General features: G+C 50.2%; 1 long non-coding RNA gene across 1 annotated transcript; it reads right to left on the reverse strand.

Annotated features, from left to right (window-relative positions):
* Positions 1–2,980: 2,980 nt before the first annotated feature.
* On the reverse strand, positions 2,981–9,918 carry LOC140395908 (uncharacterized). The gene is made up of 3 exons (XR_011936386.1): positions 9,754–9,918; positions 3,539–3,671; positions 2,981–3,153 (listed from the first exon to the last, which is right to left on the reverse strand). It is a non-coding gene; the product is annotated as an uncharacterized lncRNA (long non-coding RNA).
* Positions 9,919–17,774: the final 7,856 nt, after the last annotated feature.

A 17,774-nucleotide genomic window follows, 5' to 3' on the forward strand; every position in this document is an offset into this window, starting at 1 on the left:
GGAGGCGAAGCCCCCTAGCCTGGAGGCCTGGATAAACAACATGGCTGGGTTCATAAAGTTGGAGAGGATTAAGTTCGCCTTGAGAGGGTCTGCGCAGGGGTTCTACAGGCGGTGGCAACCGTTCCTAGACTATCTTGCGGAGCGTTAGAGGAAGGTCGGTCAGCAGCAGCAACCTTGGGGGGGGGGGGGGGGGGGCGGGGGGGGGGTGGGTGGTGGGGGTGGTGAAGGGGACGTCCTGGGAGAGGGGGGGAGGGGGGGAGGGGGGGAAGGGGGGACTGCCTGGGAGGGTGGATGAGCAGGAGATAACATGAAGGGTTGGGGAAACTGGCACGTACGGGTGAAGGCCAGTGTACAAAGCTGTGTAAATATATCATTTTGCCATTTATATATCTTGCTCTGCGCGATTTCTCGTTTTTTTTGTTACGAGGGGGGGGGGTTATTGTTTGTAAGGGAGAAAAATTGTGTTAAAAAACTTTAATAAATATATATTTTTTTAAAAAGAAGCTTGACACCATCCAGGAGATAGCAACCTCTTGATTTGCACTCCTTCCACCACCTTCAACATTTACTGCCATGCCACCGACACACAGTGTACAATTTACAAGATTCACCGCAGCAACCCTCTAAGGTGCCTTCAATAGCATCTTGCAAACCCACGACGGTTACGAACTCGAAGGACAAGGGAAACAAACACATGGGAACACTACCACCTGCCAAGTTCCCCTCCAAGACAGGCACCACCCTGACTAGGACCTATATCACCATTCTTCACTGTCGTTAGGTTAAAATCCTGGAACTCCCTAACAGCACCGTGGGCGTACCTGTACCAAATGGACTGTAGCAGTTCAAAAAGGTGGTTCACTGCCACCTTCGCGGGGGCTATTATGGCTGGGCAATAAATGCTGGCCTAGCCACCAATGCCCACATCCCATGGCAAACATACACCCTTCTGTTTCATCGTGGAAACCTGCTGAAGCATTTAGAGCAATTCTATAAACTCCGTATTGCCAGGATGCACAGATGTCATTGGCAATTCACTTGATGTGGGAATATTCAAGCAACCCAAAGAGGATTCAGAATTTATAAAAGACTTTAAGCTAGTCAAGCAAAATGGAATTCAGCGTGCAAAGCAAATCATATTGCGAACTATGGAATATATTGCTTAACACTTTATTTTAGTCAATGGCCCGTAGCTTCCTGCTTGCAGCGGGAAGCCTCGGGTCGCCAAATTTGAAATAGGAAGGTGTGCTCCGATGTTACGAGGGACCTTCCTTCCCTTCGGCAGCCTACGGCCTCCAGCACCCCGTCTGCGCAGGCTCCAGCGCGGTGCAGAAGGAGTGCAGTCCTGCCCCTTTAAGACGCGGACATTGAGGACAAGCATTTAAACAATAGATTTAGATAGAAAACACCAGGCAACTATTTTTAAAAACTGTTTTAAAGGTGCGTTGACGTTTCTTTTAACAGATTATTTTGCTTTCTTTTAAACGAGCGTTACTTTTATTGTTGATTCTTTTAAAGTATATTTTTTTATCTTTTTATGATTAATGGTGATTATTTATAAGTGAACATAGGCTTGGTTATTTGTTTTATATCTGTGAAACTATAAAAAAATCTGCACTCTATTATCATATAATTTTTCATGTGGCATTCTTAAAAATGTTTCTATGTTTTAATTTAGATTATGGTGATAAGATTTTAAAACGCCCCAGGGCTTTTTGTTGTCTCTATCCTTGGCCGGGATTCTCCCCTACCTGGAGGGGCGGGGGGTCCCGGCGGGATGGAGTGGCGGGAACCACTCCGGCGTCGGGCCGACCCAAAGGTGGGGATTTCTCCGCACCTTTAGGGGCCAAGCACTCACCGTGAGGGGCTAGGCCCGCGCCGGAGTGGTTTTCGCTCCACCGGCTGGCGTGGAAGGCCTTTGGCGCCATGCCAGCCAGGCCGAAAGGACTTTGCCGGGCGGCGGAAGTCCGCGCATGCGCAGGAGCGTCAGCGGCCGCTGACGTCATCCCCACGATTGCGCGGAGGTTGTGTCTCTTACGCGTCGGCCATCGCGGAGGCTGTGGCCGAGGCGGAGGGAAAAGGGTGCCCCCACGGCACAGGCCCGCCCGCGGATCAGTGGGCCCCGATCGCGGGCCAGGCCACCGTGGGGGCACCCCCGGAGCCCGCCCGCACCGCCTAGTCCCGCCGGTAAGAGAGGTGGTTTGATTCTCGCCGGCGGGACAGGCATGACAGCAGCGGGACTTCGGGCCATCGCGGGCCGGAGAATCGCTGGGGGGGCCCGCCAACCGGCACGGCGCGATTCCCACCCCCGCCGAATAGCCAGTGCCAGAGAATTCGGCAACCGGCGGGGGCGGGATTCATGCCAGCTCCCAGCGATTCTCCGACCCGGCGGGGGGTCGGAGAATCCCGCCCCTTGTAACATCGTTTTTTTAAAAATTGTAATTATAGAATCAATGCAGTGCAGAAGAATGGCTCCTGTGCTATAGGAATTATATGGTCCTATTCCATGGTTCTAGGCAACCCATGCAGACAGGAGGAGAATTTACAAACACCAGACAGTCACCCAAGGTCCGAGTAGAACATGGATCCCTGGTGTGAGGCAACAGTGCTAACCACTGTTACGCATGTTAAATATGTTTCTACATTGTGTACTTCAATTATCTTATTCATTTATAATTATCTCAATTAAATGGTGTGTTCTGATGCTTCAATAAAACATTTGTAGAATCTTTTAAAGTTTAATGTAAAACATTTATTAATGAAAATTATTTTATGAATACAAAACTTAGAAACGAGTTAACATTTAACATAACTTTTGACTTTACCAGCTGAACAATGAAATAAAACTGCCTCTACTTTTACAAATGTCTTGCAATAAAATATATTTTCTCACTTAAACACAATGGTCCTGTCTATTTGTAATGGGGAGGGAGGGAAGGGGGGGGGGGGGGGAAGAGAGTGTGGGAAGGGGGCAGGGAGGGATGAGGTGGGAGGGAGGGACGAGGGAGGGAAGGGGAGGGCTTTGACAATCGCTAATTGACAAGCTCAATGTCCGAAAGCAGCAGCTGCTGAAGTGCAGTGTCCTCTGACATCATTTCGGGATGGTCTTTAGCAGTGCACTCTCAGGGGTGGGTGGTTGATTTGTTGCAATACCTGTCAGAGAGATAGTTCACATTAGCTTACAGGAGACTTGCATATATCAAGTAAGGCATTAAACTTTGTTAAATCATTTAAAGTAATTGCTGAGGCTTCTAAGGATGAACATTATATCAGGGAGATTCATAAACAACTCAGCTTAAAATACATTGCAAAATCCAAATGTACATTAGCTCTGATTCCGTTTGGAGTACAGGCTTGCTAACATTAGTGTCCTTGAAGGAGTCAATAGCACCAGTAGCAAGACCATGATAATCTGAAACCAACTCAGCCCAAATGTCAGTCTCGACGGCCAAAGCAAATCTTCTTCACCCAGCTCAAGGAACGATCCCAAACAAGAGGAGGACAAAGGAAGGTCTTCAAAGACACCTTATAGGTTTACCTCAAGAAATGGAACATAGACATCAATGCCTGGGAGAACTTTGCTCAGAAGAGACCTACTTGGAGGAACCTCCTGATTGAAGAGTCAATTCTTTGGGAACACCCGACGGCAAGAGGAGGCCTGGAAAAGGAGCCTGAGAAAGGAACACCCGTGATTTAGCATCCAAGGACCAATCTTACCTTTTTAAACTCCTGCCAAGTGAGTGATTAAACATAATAATGATAATCTTTATTACTGTCACAAGTAGGCTTACATTAACACTGCAATGAAGTTACTGTGAAAATCCCCTAGTCGCCACATTCTGGCACCTGTTTGGGTACACAGAGGGAGAATTCAGAATGTCCAAATTACCTAACAAGGGCGTCTTTCGGGACTTGTGGAAGGAAACCGGAGCACACACGCAGACATGGGGAGAACGTGCAGACTCCACACAGACAGTGACCCAAGCTGGGAATCGCACCCGGGTCCCTGGCGTTGTGAAGCAACAGTGCTAACCACTGTTCTACCGTGCCGCCAGGATCGGGCCCATCAGGCACACAAGGACCCACAGAACCATTACCAGTAACACTGAGGATCTTAAGTGGACCTGTTAAAGAATGATCACCGCATTCTACCCACTATAGTTCCTTTAACATGCTCATGACAAACAAAAGGTGTTAAAAAATCATTCTTTCACCTTCTGTGACTTCAAACTCACTTTATACAGTAAAATACCCTTTTCATGGAATTAACAGTCGCATGACAAACCAAAGTTTAAAACAAAATATATCTTCCTTTCATTTTATTTGCATTTTCAACATACTTATAAACACTAAGCACTAATAAAATACAACTTTAACCTACAAAGAAAAATGTCTCCCGGTGTCTCCTGCCTTTGCTAGACTGAAAAAAGTCTGTGTAAATAAAAAGGTTTAAAAACTCACCAAAAATCCAGGTAAGTGCCCCAAGCTAGCGCTGCAGCTGGATTATTCATTCAGCAGTTCAGGGCTTCAAGCAGGGAAAGAAAAACGGCTGTGAGTTTAAGCGCCGCACGTTATCAGCGTGCATGCCTGAACCCCTGCATTTCCAGGTGTGGCGCACCAGCGACTTAAATCTTCAGGACGTTACGGGCCATTTTTTTCTTCGCGCCAAAAATAACGAAAGTGGGCAGCATTTTGGATGACTGAATTGGTTTCCTTTCAATTTTGGTCATTATTTAGGCTTGGGGGGGGCGCGATTCTCCACTCCCACGCCGGTTGGGAGAATCGCCTGGGCTGCCAAAATTTCCGGGGACGCCGGTCCAACGCCCTCCCACGATTCTCCCAAGCGGCGGGAACGGCCCGGTCGAGTTTCGCGGGCCACAGGCCGGAGAATCACCGGAGACACCGGAAATGGAGATTCTCCGGCATCCCTGCTATTCTGAGGCCCGGATGGGCCGAGCGGCCAGGCCAAAATGGCGGGTTCCCCCCCGGCGCCGTCCACACCTGGTCGCTGCAGTCGTGGGTGGTGCGTGAACGCTGGGGGGGCGGCCTGTGGGGGAGGCAAGGGGGGATCCTGCACCGGGCTTTACCTGGAATGTGGGGTGGCCCGCGATCAGTGCCCACCGATCGTCGGGCCGTCCTCTCTGAAGGAGGACCTCCTTCCTTCTGCGGCCCCGCAGGATCCGTCCCCCATCTTCTTGCGGGGCGGACTTAGAGAGGACGGCAACCTCGCATGCGCGGATGACGCCCGTTATGCGGCGCCGGCCGCATCATCTATGCGGCGCCGCTTTTACGCGGGCGACAAGGCCTGGCGCGTGTAGATGACGCGGCCCCGATCCTGGCCCATTGTCAGGGCCTGAATCGGTCGGGACCGGGGCCGCTCCGTGCCGTCGTGAACCTCGACGGCGTTCACGACGGCGCGGCCACTTCGGCGTGGGAGTGGAGAATCCCGCCCGGGGTGTTTTAACAATCCCTTAATTTTAAAAAAAAATTCTGGCCATCCCTCATTGCTCTGGGGGGAGCAGTTATGAGTCAACCCCATTGCTCTCATGTAGGCCAGAACAGGTAAGGATGGAAGATTTCCTTTCCTAAAGTGAACCAGGTGGGTTTTTGCAACACTCGACAATGGTTTCATGGTTACCATTAATTAGACTTTTTAATTCCAGACTTTTACTGAATTCAAATTCATCATCTGCCGTGGTCAGATTCGAACCTGGATCCCCTGAGTATTACCTTGGGTCTCCGAATTACTAGCCCAGTGACAATACCACCACCCCTCCTATTTCGTATTGACTGCTTTCAATGGAAAGCAATGTGGGATTCACCAGGACTTTGATAAGTGCTGGAAACGTAGGTATTCTGCTCATTGATGCAAGAGGGTAATATGTGTGAACACTCCAATCCTAAATGTACCAGGTTCCTTCTACATTTTCTTCCACAGTCAACTTCAGCTGCCATTTGGAATCTAATTATCTCCCTCCAGCTCTGTTCTGTCGCTGCTGAGCTGATATATAGGAGATTATTGGACAGGCACAACAGTACAAAAGATGGATGAAGATATGGATTATATCATTAATGGTGAACCAGATAAACACACAGGAAGATCCTGAAATGGCTGGAGGAATGATCTATATATTTTCACTGTGCACAGTGGGGCCTACTTGATAGTGGCCCTATAATGTTGTTGGTGTTGCATCATCTTATTATTAAAAAAATTAAAAGCATGAGAAAACTCTTCAAGACCAACTGGGAATCAGCAAAGTGACCAGAAAAGGCCAAGCGATTTATATGATAGAAGAAGTCCCTGTGGGCCAAGAGGAGGAGCGCTCACTCAGGCTCTGATGTGTCCTCGGGCCTCTGCAGCTTTGGCTCTGTCCAACAGTTGGCATCTACTGTCAAACATCCTACTCCAAACACTAGCTCCTTGCCAGTGATCATTCCCTAGGGTTCCTGGTATCATCATGCTACCTTCCCAATGATCATTCATGCTCATCAGCTCTGGAGTCACCCCTGCCGATTTTAGATAGGAAGCATAGGATTAGGAGGAGGCTATTCAGCCCCTTTAGCCCCTTCCCTTTAGCCAGATCATGGATGATCCACACCTTAACTCCATTTACCTGCTATAGATCCCATCCCTCGATAAGGGGGGAGGAAATATTACAGGGCTACGGGGAAAGAACAGCTGAGTGGGGCTAAATATACTAAGGAAAGGCCTATGCTAATAGTTCACCTTATCGAACAAATGACCTCTTAAAAATGACCGTAAACACAAATTTCTGTGATAGAAGAGAAAGTGGTAGGCTAGAAATAAATCTTCTGTCTCAGCATTGACCATCATTTTGAGAACTCAGTTTAGCTTTTCCTCCCAAGATCGGCTGGCATTGGCTCATGTACCGAAGGGAATTATCAAGAGGAAATGCAGCCAGGACAGAAGGTCTACTCTGAATTCAGGATCCCTGATGTACCCTTCCTGACAAGTGCAAACCCTCATGGTCAATCCACAGACGGTTTGTGGCCTGGTGGCAGAGCATGATCCTCTCTGCCGGGGGTTTCCGAGAGCACTCCAAATGCCAGGAGGAGCCAAGCGAGCCAGCACTAGGTGGGCTTCACACACGGGTCAGCCAAGCTGCTGGGATCTTTGGGGTTTATCGTGTGATCCCTTTCCTGTAGAACTGGCGAATGGCATGGCTGGGTTTGTCATCGTTCACGGCAGGCCCAGGTTCCCTCTGTCCCCACAGACTCGCTCAACCAAGCATCTACTTATGAAACCTGTCCGGAATCGCACAGCCTACTATGCTGCACTCCTCAGCCTGCGAGATCTACCACGACAGGGCCTGTCCATGTCAGCACAACGAGTATTCTCTCAGTGCACTAGGACCTCGCTTCCTCTTGCCACGGCTCGTTTGCACGCCAAGCTCGAAAGCAACGTGAGCGGTTCTCTCATGGAATGCCGATTAGGAGGGGAAATACACTACGGGCGTTCAAGCTTAACGAGGCTGGTGAACAACGGGAGAGGCCAAAAACAGTTTGTGATGCCACCGGCCTGCTCCTATCGGCGAAATTGGAATCTCACCGGAGCGTGGCGAGAAACCAATTATCACCACTTAAGCCCCATTTCCATGTGATTAATGAGAAGCACCTGTTATCCAACAGCCTCCTGTTTACTGGCCTCCCCAGCAAATGTTCACGCTGGTACTGATTAGTACTCCTTTTGAAAAACATGAACCTGATGGAAGGGCTTCTGTGGGGAGCCGAGGAAGTGAGTAGCCATCTTTGCTCACAGGCAGAGACCGGGGGGGGGCACTGGCCTTGCCACCCCAGTGCTCGGCAGGGGAGGTGGGGGACCCTCCACAGGGGTGTGCCGCCATGGGAGGGTGGGGGGGGGGGGGGGGGAGGTACTGTGGGGGGGGCATTCGCTCATGGCACCACCATGTCAACCCTTGGACCCAACCCCATTCCAGGGGGGGGGGAAACCTCTGTCCCTGTCCGTCTGCCCCACCGATCATCCCCCAGTGAGGCAGACATACTGCCAAGACCCTCAGCCATGACCCCCAATGACTGCTGAGGAATTTGGCTGCACGGCTGAAGTTTATCGCTAAGGAATTGTCAATCGTGGTTAAGTGAGCGCTTGAAACATGCCAAGTAGGTTCCCGTGGGTAGGCGGGCCATGTAGCGTGTGGGAGTCATTGCCTAGCATTCCGACCGCACCTTGATGCCTGGACTCTGTGCCTGAACAGTGCGGGAGGCAACACCACACACGCAGCAGCCAACATCCGAACACCCAGGGGATGGACACAGCTCCTGGGATACGACTACGGCCGGAGGGTGGGTGGGTGCCACGGGGAGGACGGGTTGCCTGGAGAGACAGGCATCATAATGGTTGTGCAAAAATTGTTTAATGTGCTGTATAACCCCATTCCCGATAGTGCCGTCACCCCAACCCCTGAGGTCCCCTCACCATCTCCTACCTAACCCCTCCCCCCTACCCCGGTGCCCTCAGTGATCATCAACATGCCTGGACCTCTTAGCTCTACCACTACGTCTTGGTGTTTCCCCAGGATGCACATCTGAGGTGGAGGAAGCCAGCTGCCTACCTCATCCCGTGGCCCTCGATGTCCCTGGCGGGCATCCTCCGAGGGCTCTGGGGCCTGAGGGCCCCGGCTCATTTGTCAGCAGCACATGCACAGCCATGCCGCCCTGTCCCGTGTGCTGACCCCGGAATGCAGCCTCATCAGAGAGATGCAACTCGGGAGTGCTGGTGGCCACCATCACCGCCCCATGGGAAGGGTCCGATTTGGCACAGGGCCCCCCTCCTCCCGGTCGATGCCCATAGGGCCCTATGGTTCACCTTGGGACAGAGGGGCAGCTGTTTCGGACCCCAACTGCCCCTGCATCATCTGGCTCTGCCAGCCCTGGTGCTTCCTCATGGTCCGCACCATCTTGTCGCTGCCCTCAGCGATGCCCCTCAGTGACCAGGCCATGCTCTGCAGTGCCTCAGCCATGCCCACCAGAGACTGGGACAAGCTCCACAGCGCCTCGGCCAATCCCATCTGAGAGTGGGACATGTCGCGCAGACGCTCATCTGGTACTGGGTGACATCCCCCAATGAGGCAGACATACTGCCAAGACCCTCAGCCATGGCCGACACCGACTCCGCAATGCTTGGACACCTTCACTCATGGTGCTGACATTGTGCACCAGGCTCTCAACTGCGGTCGCCACCCTAGCAGTGTTGTCCTCGGTGCTACTCATTGCCGGCATCAGCTCCTGCCTCTGGGACTCTTCCAATCAGCTATGGATCTGCCGGAGTGACGCTGACATCTCCCTCTGAATGCCCCAGCCGCTCTCCAACGTCTCCATCAGCTCTGGGATGACCTGTTCCACAGGCGCAGCATCAGGCTGGGACCCAGCTGGGTCCAGGGATCCAGCAGACCTCCAACAGCTGTCTCGCCTGGGGGGGTTCCTGCCTCCACCTGATGTACATCAGCAGCTGTGTGGTGCTCACCAGATTGTGCCCCAGAAGCCTGACCACTAACATGTCCCACCGAGGTGTGTGTATCTGCGCTGGTGGAGGGTGGGATGACAGCTGTGCCGCCACTATAACAGTTGCATCCTTGGAGTTTCTCCTCTGAGGTGTTCTCCCTGGAGTCAGGAGAGAGGCTGCCCAGGATGGGCCGGCGACGTCAGTGGCTGGGCCTGCGGGAGAATGGACAGATGGTCAGGGATGGGTCAGTCAGTGAGGCAATCACTACTCACGTTTGACAGGTGCTCCGGATGGAACCCAGTGGCTCCTCATCTCTGTGGCGTCCGCCAGCCTCCGCGTTGGTGACCGCCATATCCTCGGCCACACGAATCACCTCCAGGGCCCGCTCCTTGAAGGAGGTGAGGATTCTGAAGTCTGGCACCCCAGCGCTGATTATGCGAGGGCTTTTCCTGAGGGGACACAGAGAGGACATCATTAGCCACACGCATGGTTCACAGTTGTGTGAGGGGGGGGGGTGAACGGAGGGTTGAAGGAGTGGGTGGAGGGAGTGCTGAAGGGGGGATGGAGGGAGGTTTGGGAGTCACCTGGGGGGATGCTCCCTTGGGGGGTTTGGGGTGGTGGACGTTGGTCCCTACTCACTCTTGCTGCTCATTGTAGGTCATTGACTTTCCGACACTGTAGGCCAGTCCTGGTCACACTCCCCGAGCTGACTGCTGCCACTACCTCGTTCCAGGCAGCTATGGCTGCCTTGTGGCTCACCCTCAGGGAACCCCGGGGGCACAGGACATCCCTCCTGGCCTCCACTGCGTCCAGGAGCCTCCCCGGTCAGCGACCCCGAAACCTGGGACCGGTCTCCTCAGCGTCATTGCTGCGAGCTGGCTGGGGTTGGCTGAGCAATCTAAGTGTTTCTCCGCGTTGTTGGGGGGGGGGCGTTTGCTGGTGGGCGTGGTCCCGGTGAAGCAGCTGGCAAGGCCGGTATTCGACGTGGGAAGCCTGTGAGGCCTCGTTAAGTGGATAATTGACATTGAATAGTATTGCTGGCCAAGCACCAAGAAACCCGCACTTTGGAATTTGTCAGGAGCATCGTGCCCTCTGACTTGGCCCTCTAACAGATGGTCAAACGGTTCGGATCCAGGGCACACGTGGCCATGACAAGTTGCCAGTGGTACACGGCTGTGACCAACAACCAAATAGTTCAATGTCATTTTGTACGGTGCCCACTATGTATGAAACCGACTTACGAATTAAAAAGGAATTAAACTAATCTGAATTTATTAAAAGGGATTCTTCATGCATTGGATTAAAAGAGACCACTCGCTACATGTCTACGTAGGCAGTCAACTTTCCAACATTGAAAATGCACAAGCTCATATCAGTAGAATGAGTTCCTCATATGAGCCTTGTACATTTCACAGACCAGCGTTGGCAAAACATCCCAATGCCTCCCACCTCCCTACCCGCCAGCCATATACAGGTTGCTGCCCATCAGTTGGATGGTGTGCTTGTTCATAACACAGATTTGTACCCCAGTGACACATTGGTTAGCACTGCTGCTCCACAGCACCAGGGAACAATTCCAGTTTTGGGTGACTGTGTGGAGTTTGCATATTCCCCTCCTTGCCTCTGTGGGTTTCCTCCGGGCGCTCCGGTTTCCTCCCACAGTCCCAAGACGTGCAAGTTAGGTGGGGATTACGGCGTTACAGGTTGTGCTCATACGGAGGGTTGGTGCAGACTCGCTGGGCCAAATGGCCTCCTTCTGTCCTGCAGTGACTCTACAGATTCTGATCTCAGAGTAGAGCAGTTGCTTTGTGAGTCTGACGTGAGACTTACTAACAGCAGGGCATGTCCTGCCCCGGAGAGCTGGATTTGAGTGATTAGGGTCTCAATGCTGGGCACATTGACTTGGGAGAAGATGCTGCATTTCGGCTGCGTTTCCTATGAGATTACTGTTGTGGGTATTTCACCAGTGCAGTATGTTGTCCAAGCTGATGAAACATTTCGGGGGCACGGGGATCACAGCTGCTTGGTAAATTATGACATTAAAATTCTGGAATTAGAAACTTTCTCATCTAGAACGTGGGGTCATACTCTCAGGATAAGTAGGGGAGCAAAACAACTTTGTTATTGCCTCAAAATTTCAACTGGCTTCATTCGCTAGACTTTAGAAATCTATGATCAGCAAATAATTGTCACTAATTGCCAATTAACAATATCCTCACAACAGGCATTAGACAGATAGGTCTATATATTATAATAAATGGTGCTGACCTTTTCAGAGGTTGCATGGTCAGGAATCTCTGTGTTTGAACACCATTAACTGTATACTTCCATTTCTTGATTTTTGCTTAATGTTAATGAACTCAGGTTTATCCACGTTCAATTGCATTTGACACCTGTATGCCCATTCCATTAGCCTGCCTCCTAAACTCTTTTTCTAGGCATTCCAATTGTTTTGCTAAACTTCCTAATTTTGTAACCATGACAATTTTTGTAGTCAAAATCCCAAGGTCCCTAGTTCAAGTCATTTGTAAAAGATCAAGAGTGGACCGAGCTCGGCGTCGAGTACCTTATTCCCAAACCTTCCTCCATTCCAGCACCTGTGTTAAAATCAAAGGCACCGCACCCAGGAGCCTGGCGGGGAGGGGGGTGTTTGGGGGGGGGGGGGGGGGGGGTAGCGCACGGAGGGGAGGGGGCATGGGGGTACATCAGTGCTAAACATCAGGGTCCCAGCTTTAGGGGGGTCCGGGCTCAAGTCTTCCTTTTCCATATGAAAGGTCGATGCTTTGTATCAGCATTCCGAAGTGAATTAGTATTTCCCACCCCTTCCCGTTTATTTCCTCTGTCAGTGATATGTTGGTGTGAGGGGCAGGCTGTGCTTGAGTGATGTGGGGCTGGAATCTCTGGTCGTCAATGCCGAAATCGCGTTCGGCGAACGGCCGGAGAATCCGAATTCCCGACCAAATCGGGGGCGGCGCCGCTTTCGCGATGCTCTGCCCCTCCATAGCCGCACCACATATCGACGGCCTCAGGACACTGCTGGAGGCCCGCCTCCCGATGCTCCGCCCACAACCGGTCGAGTTCCCAATGGCGTGGGGCACGTGTGATCTCAGCATGTTTCACACTGCTTTTCTCAGTTATTCCAGCACTTTCTTGGAAAATTTTGCCCAATGGTGCTGGAGTGGGAAGAGAAGCCATTGTAGACTGGAACCAGGTGAATGAAGCCCCACCCAGTTGGACAATAGTGGAGAGGCAATGGAGGAGGTTGCTGCAGTCAAGTCAATCATAATCAAAGGCTTCGGACAAGTCAAGATGGAAGCTGAGGGTTAGTTTATCTTTGTCAAAGTCACAGAATGTTATTTAGAACTATTGTTTCACAGCACCAGGGACCCGGGTTCGATTCCTGGCTTGGGTCACTGTCTTTGCAGAGTCTGCACGGTCTCCCCGTGACTGTATGGGTTTCCTCCGAGTGCTCCAGTTTCCTCCCACAAGTCCCAAAAAGCGTGCTTGTTAGGTGAATTGGACATTCTGAATTCTCCCTCAGGGGTGACTTGGGGATTTTCACAGTAACTTCATTGCTCTGTTAGTGTAAGCCTACTTGTGACACTAATTATTATCCCCTTTGCCCTAAGTGCTTATCAAACTGCTTCTTGAAAACATACAACGTTCCAATCTCAACTGCTTCCTGTGGTAACGAATTCCACAGGCCGACCACTCTCTGGGTGAAGAAGCATCTCCTCATCTCTGTCCTAAATGGTCTACCCCGTATCCTCAGACTGTGACCCCTGGTTCTGGACACACCCACCATCGGGAACATCCTTCCTGCATCTACCCTGTCTAGTCCTGTTAGAACTTTATAGGTTTCTACGAGATCTTCCCTCATTCTTCTGAACTCCAGTGATTACAATCCTAGCCGATTCAATCCCTCCTCATACATCAATCTCGCCATCCCAGGAATCAGCCTGGTAAACCTTTGCTGCACTCCCTCTAGAGCAAGAACATCCTTCCTCAGATAAGGAGACCAAAACTGCACACACAATATTCCAGGTCTGTCTTCACCAAGGCCCTGTATAATTGCAGCAAGACATCCCTGCTCCTGTACTCGAATCCTTTCACTATGAAGGCCAACATAACATTTGCCTTCTTTACCACCTGTTGTGTCTGCATGCTTAACTTCAGTGATTGGTGTATGAGGCCACCCTGTTCTTGTTGCCCATTCCCCTCTCCCTAATTTAATAGTCTGCCTTCTTGTGTTTGCTACCAAAGTGGATAACCTCGCATTTTTCCATATTGTCCTGCATCTGCCATTCATTTGCCCACTCACTCAACTTTGACCAAAGCACATTGAAGGATCTCTGCATCCGCCTCACAGCTCACCCTCCCACCCAACTTGGCATCTGCAAATTTGGAGATCTGGGGCGTCATTCTCCGCCGGCGGGAGTCTCCGTTTTGCCGGCGCCCGGGGGTTTCCCGACGGTGTGGGGCTGCCCCACAATGGGAAACCCCATTGACCGGCCGGTGTTAGGGAGACTCCCGCCGGCCGGTCGGAGCAGAAATGTGGCGGGGCGGGTAGGAGAATTTCGCCCATGACATTTTGTTCCATCATCTAAGTCATTAATATATATTGTGAATAGCGTGGTCCTAGCACTGATCCCTGCGTTATACCAGTAGTCACTGCCTGCCAATTGGAAAAAGACCCGTTAATTCCTAGTCTTTGTTTCCTGTCTGCCAACCAGTTTTCTAGCCATCTCAATACATGATCCCTAATTCCATGCACTTTAATTTTACACACTAATCTCTTATGCAGGACTTTGTCAAAAGCCTTCTGAAATTACAAATATACCACATCCACTGGCTCCCCCTTGTCAATTCTACTTGTTGCATCCTCGAAGACGTCCAGTAGATTTGTCAAGCATGATTTCCCCTTCATAAATCCTTGCTGACTCTGTCCAATCCTGTCACTGTTTTCTAAGTGCTCTGCTATAAAATCTTTGATAATGGATTCCAGAATTTCCCCCCCCTATCGACATCAGACCTACTGGTCTATAATTCTTTGTTTTGTCTTACTCAGCAATAACCTGCTCACTAACGCTCAGTTTGGGTTCCGCTAGGGTCACTCAGCTTTTGACCTCATTACAGTTGGGGTTACGCCATGGTTGGGGTTATTGGAGGGAAATCATCTTAGTTCCATGACATTGCTGCAGGAGCTCTTCAGGGCAGTGTCCTCGGCCAAACCAGCTGCTTCATCAATGATCTTTTATCCATCATAAGGTCAGAAGTGGGGATGTTTGCTAATAACTGCACAATGTTCAGCACCATTTGCGACTCCTCAAATAATGAAGCAGCCCATGTCCAAATTCAATAGACCTGGACAATATCTAGGTTTGGGCAGATAAGTTGCAAGAAACATTCGTGCCACACAAAAACTAGGCAATGAACATATCCAGCATGAGAGAATCTATCCATCGCCCCTGCACATTCAATGGCATTACCATCGCTGAATCTCCGACAATCAACATCCTGGCTAGATATTGACCAGAAACTGAACTGCACTGTCATATAAATATTGTGGCTATAAGAGCAGGTCAGAGGCTAGGAATCCTGCCGTGAGTAACTCACCTTCTAACTCTCCAAAACCTGTCCACCACAAGGCACAAGTCAGGAGTGTGATGGAATACTCCCCACTTGCCTGGATATGTGCAGCTCCAAAACACTCAAGAAGCTCTACACTATCCAGGACAAAATGTGATGAATGTAGAAAATTGTTATATATTATATTTTATTGGAGTAATGTTATTAAAAAACCATGGCTTCAAATACATACAGGCAGTATGTCTGCTAAAGCTGTGATTAAGGGATCATAAAGGTGAGATAAACATTGATTTTAACCATTTACTTGTTTACATTTATATATATATATAGCTATAGGAATATTGTGTATGTTTTGAAGGTTCCCTGTTGTGTGGGTAATTTGTGAGGGATTGTGTTTTGTCCAAGCTAAGCTGGTTATAGAACATCTTAATGGGAGAGGACTGTAGAATACCTCAAGCGTGGGATACAGATGATGTAATGAATAGGAGGAGCCTGGTCCGCCTGTAGTTTTGTACTTTGCCATAGGATTTTAGTCTGACAAGATAAAGAATTATCAGGTTGTTCCCGAAAGGATCTCTCTGCAAAGGTCTGCACAAAACGCAAGTAACCTTTATTGTTAACTTTATTTATAAGTGGCATTTGAACTGCATTGGGTTGCTTAATTGGAATATATAGTGGCAGGTGCAGATAGGGAATTAAAGATTTTATTTCCTTTCATTTGACTGTTAATTGCAAAGCTATTACCGTGTTGCAAATGTGATTGATTTTGTGTTTAAATTAAAGTTTGTTTTAACATAAAAGATACTTATTCATCAGTTTTATCACTCCTGTGGTTTAGCAGACTTCCCTCACAGCCTTACAAATTGTTGAGATTCTCGTATGGGAGTCCTACCAAAAGCAACCCATTTGATTAGTACCCCATCCACAAACATTCAATCCCTCTACCACTGACCAACAGCGACAGCCGTGTGTCCCATCTGCATGATGCACTGCAGGAACTCAACAAGGCTTCTTTGGCAGTACCTTCAAGATGACTAGCATCTGGAAGGACAAAGGCAGCAGACACATCAAAACAGCACCACCTTGGGGTTCCCCTCCAAGTCACTCACCAGACTGACTTGGAAATATATCACCATTCCTCCACTGTCTCTGGATCAAAAATCCTGAAGCACCCTCTCTAACAGTCTATGGGTTAGGAACTGCAGCAATTCAGGAAGGCAGCTTACCAGTACCTTCTCAAGGGCAATTCAGGATGAGCAATAACTGGCGGCCTAGCCAGCGAGCCCCACATTCTGTAAATTCCATTTTTTAAATAATGGAAATAACGCTAGAAAAGTTCGGCTCTTCCATCAAGTCTTGGACATTTAATAATATATAGCTGCAGAAGGCCATTCGGCCCCTCGTGTCTGCTCCACCAACAACACACCTGCTGCGATCACACCTGGTGTATTGTGTGTAGTTTGGGTCTCTTTACCTGAGGAAGGATATAATTACCATAGATTGTCCTCTGAGGCCACAGGCACAGCGGCGCAGTGGTTAGCACTGCTGCTTCATGGCACCAAGGCCCTGGTTCGATCCTGGCCCCAGGTCACTGCCCGTGTGGAGTTTGCACATTCTCCCCGTGTCTGCGGGTCTCACCCCAACAACCCAAAAAGACGTGCAGGGTAGGTGAATTGGCCACATTAAATGGCCACTTACAAAGAACAAAGAATAAAGAACAAAGAAAAGTACAGCACAGGAACAGGCCCTTCCGCCCTCCAAGCCTGTGCTGACCATGCTGCCCGTCTAAACTAAAATCTTCTACACTTCCGGGGTCCGTATCCCTCTATTCTCATCCTATTCATGTATTTGTCAAGATGCCCCTCAAATGTCACCATCGTCCTCCGGCAGCGGGTTCCAGGCACTCACCACCCTCTGTGTAAAAAAACTTGCCTCGTACATCTCCTCTAAACCTTGCCACTCGCACCTTAAACCTATGCCCCCTAGTAATTGAAGCCTCTACCCTGAAAAAAAGCTTCTGACTATCCAGTCTGTCTATGCCCCTCATAATTTTGTAGACCTCTATCAGGTCGCCCCTCAACCTCCGTTTTTCCAGTGAGAACAAACCGAGTTTATTCAACCTCTCCTCATAGTTAATTCCCTCCATACAAGGCAACATCCTGGTAAATCCCTCCCCATGTTGCCTGTTCACAATTACTCCCCCTCCCCATGTTCCCTGTTCACAGTGAATCGCCCTCCCCATGTTGCCTATTCACAGTGACTTCCCCTCCCCATGTTGCCTGCTCACAGTGACTCCCCTCCCCATGTTGCCTATTCACAATGACTCCCCCTCCCCATGTTGCCAATTCACAGTGACTCCCCCTGCCCATGTTGCCTATTCAGTGACACCCCCCCTCCCCATGTCGCCTGTTCAGAGTGAATCCCACTCCCATGTTGCCTGTTCACAGTGACTCCCCCTCCCCATGTTCCCTGCTCACGACTCCCCTCCCCATGTTGCCTGTTCGCAATGACTCCCCCTCCCCATGTTGCCTATTCAGTGACTCCCCCTCCCCACGTTGCCTGTTCACAGTGACTCCCCTCCCCACATTGCCTGTTCACAGTGGCTCCCCCTCCCCATGTTGCCTGTTCAAAGTGACACCCTCTCGCATGTTGCCTGTTCACAGTGGCTCCTCCCTCCCACGTTGCCTGTTCACAGTGACTCCAC

The sequence above is a fragment of the Scyliorhinus torazame genome, chromosome 19, assembly GCF_047496885.1.
Source record: "Scyliorhinus torazame isolate Kashiwa2021f chromosome 19, sScyTor2.1, whole genome shotgun sequence".
NCBI classification, from domain to species: domain Eukaryota; kingdom Metazoa; phylum Chordata; class Chondrichthyes; order Carcharhiniformes; family Scyliorhinidae; genus Scyliorhinus; species Scyliorhinus torazame.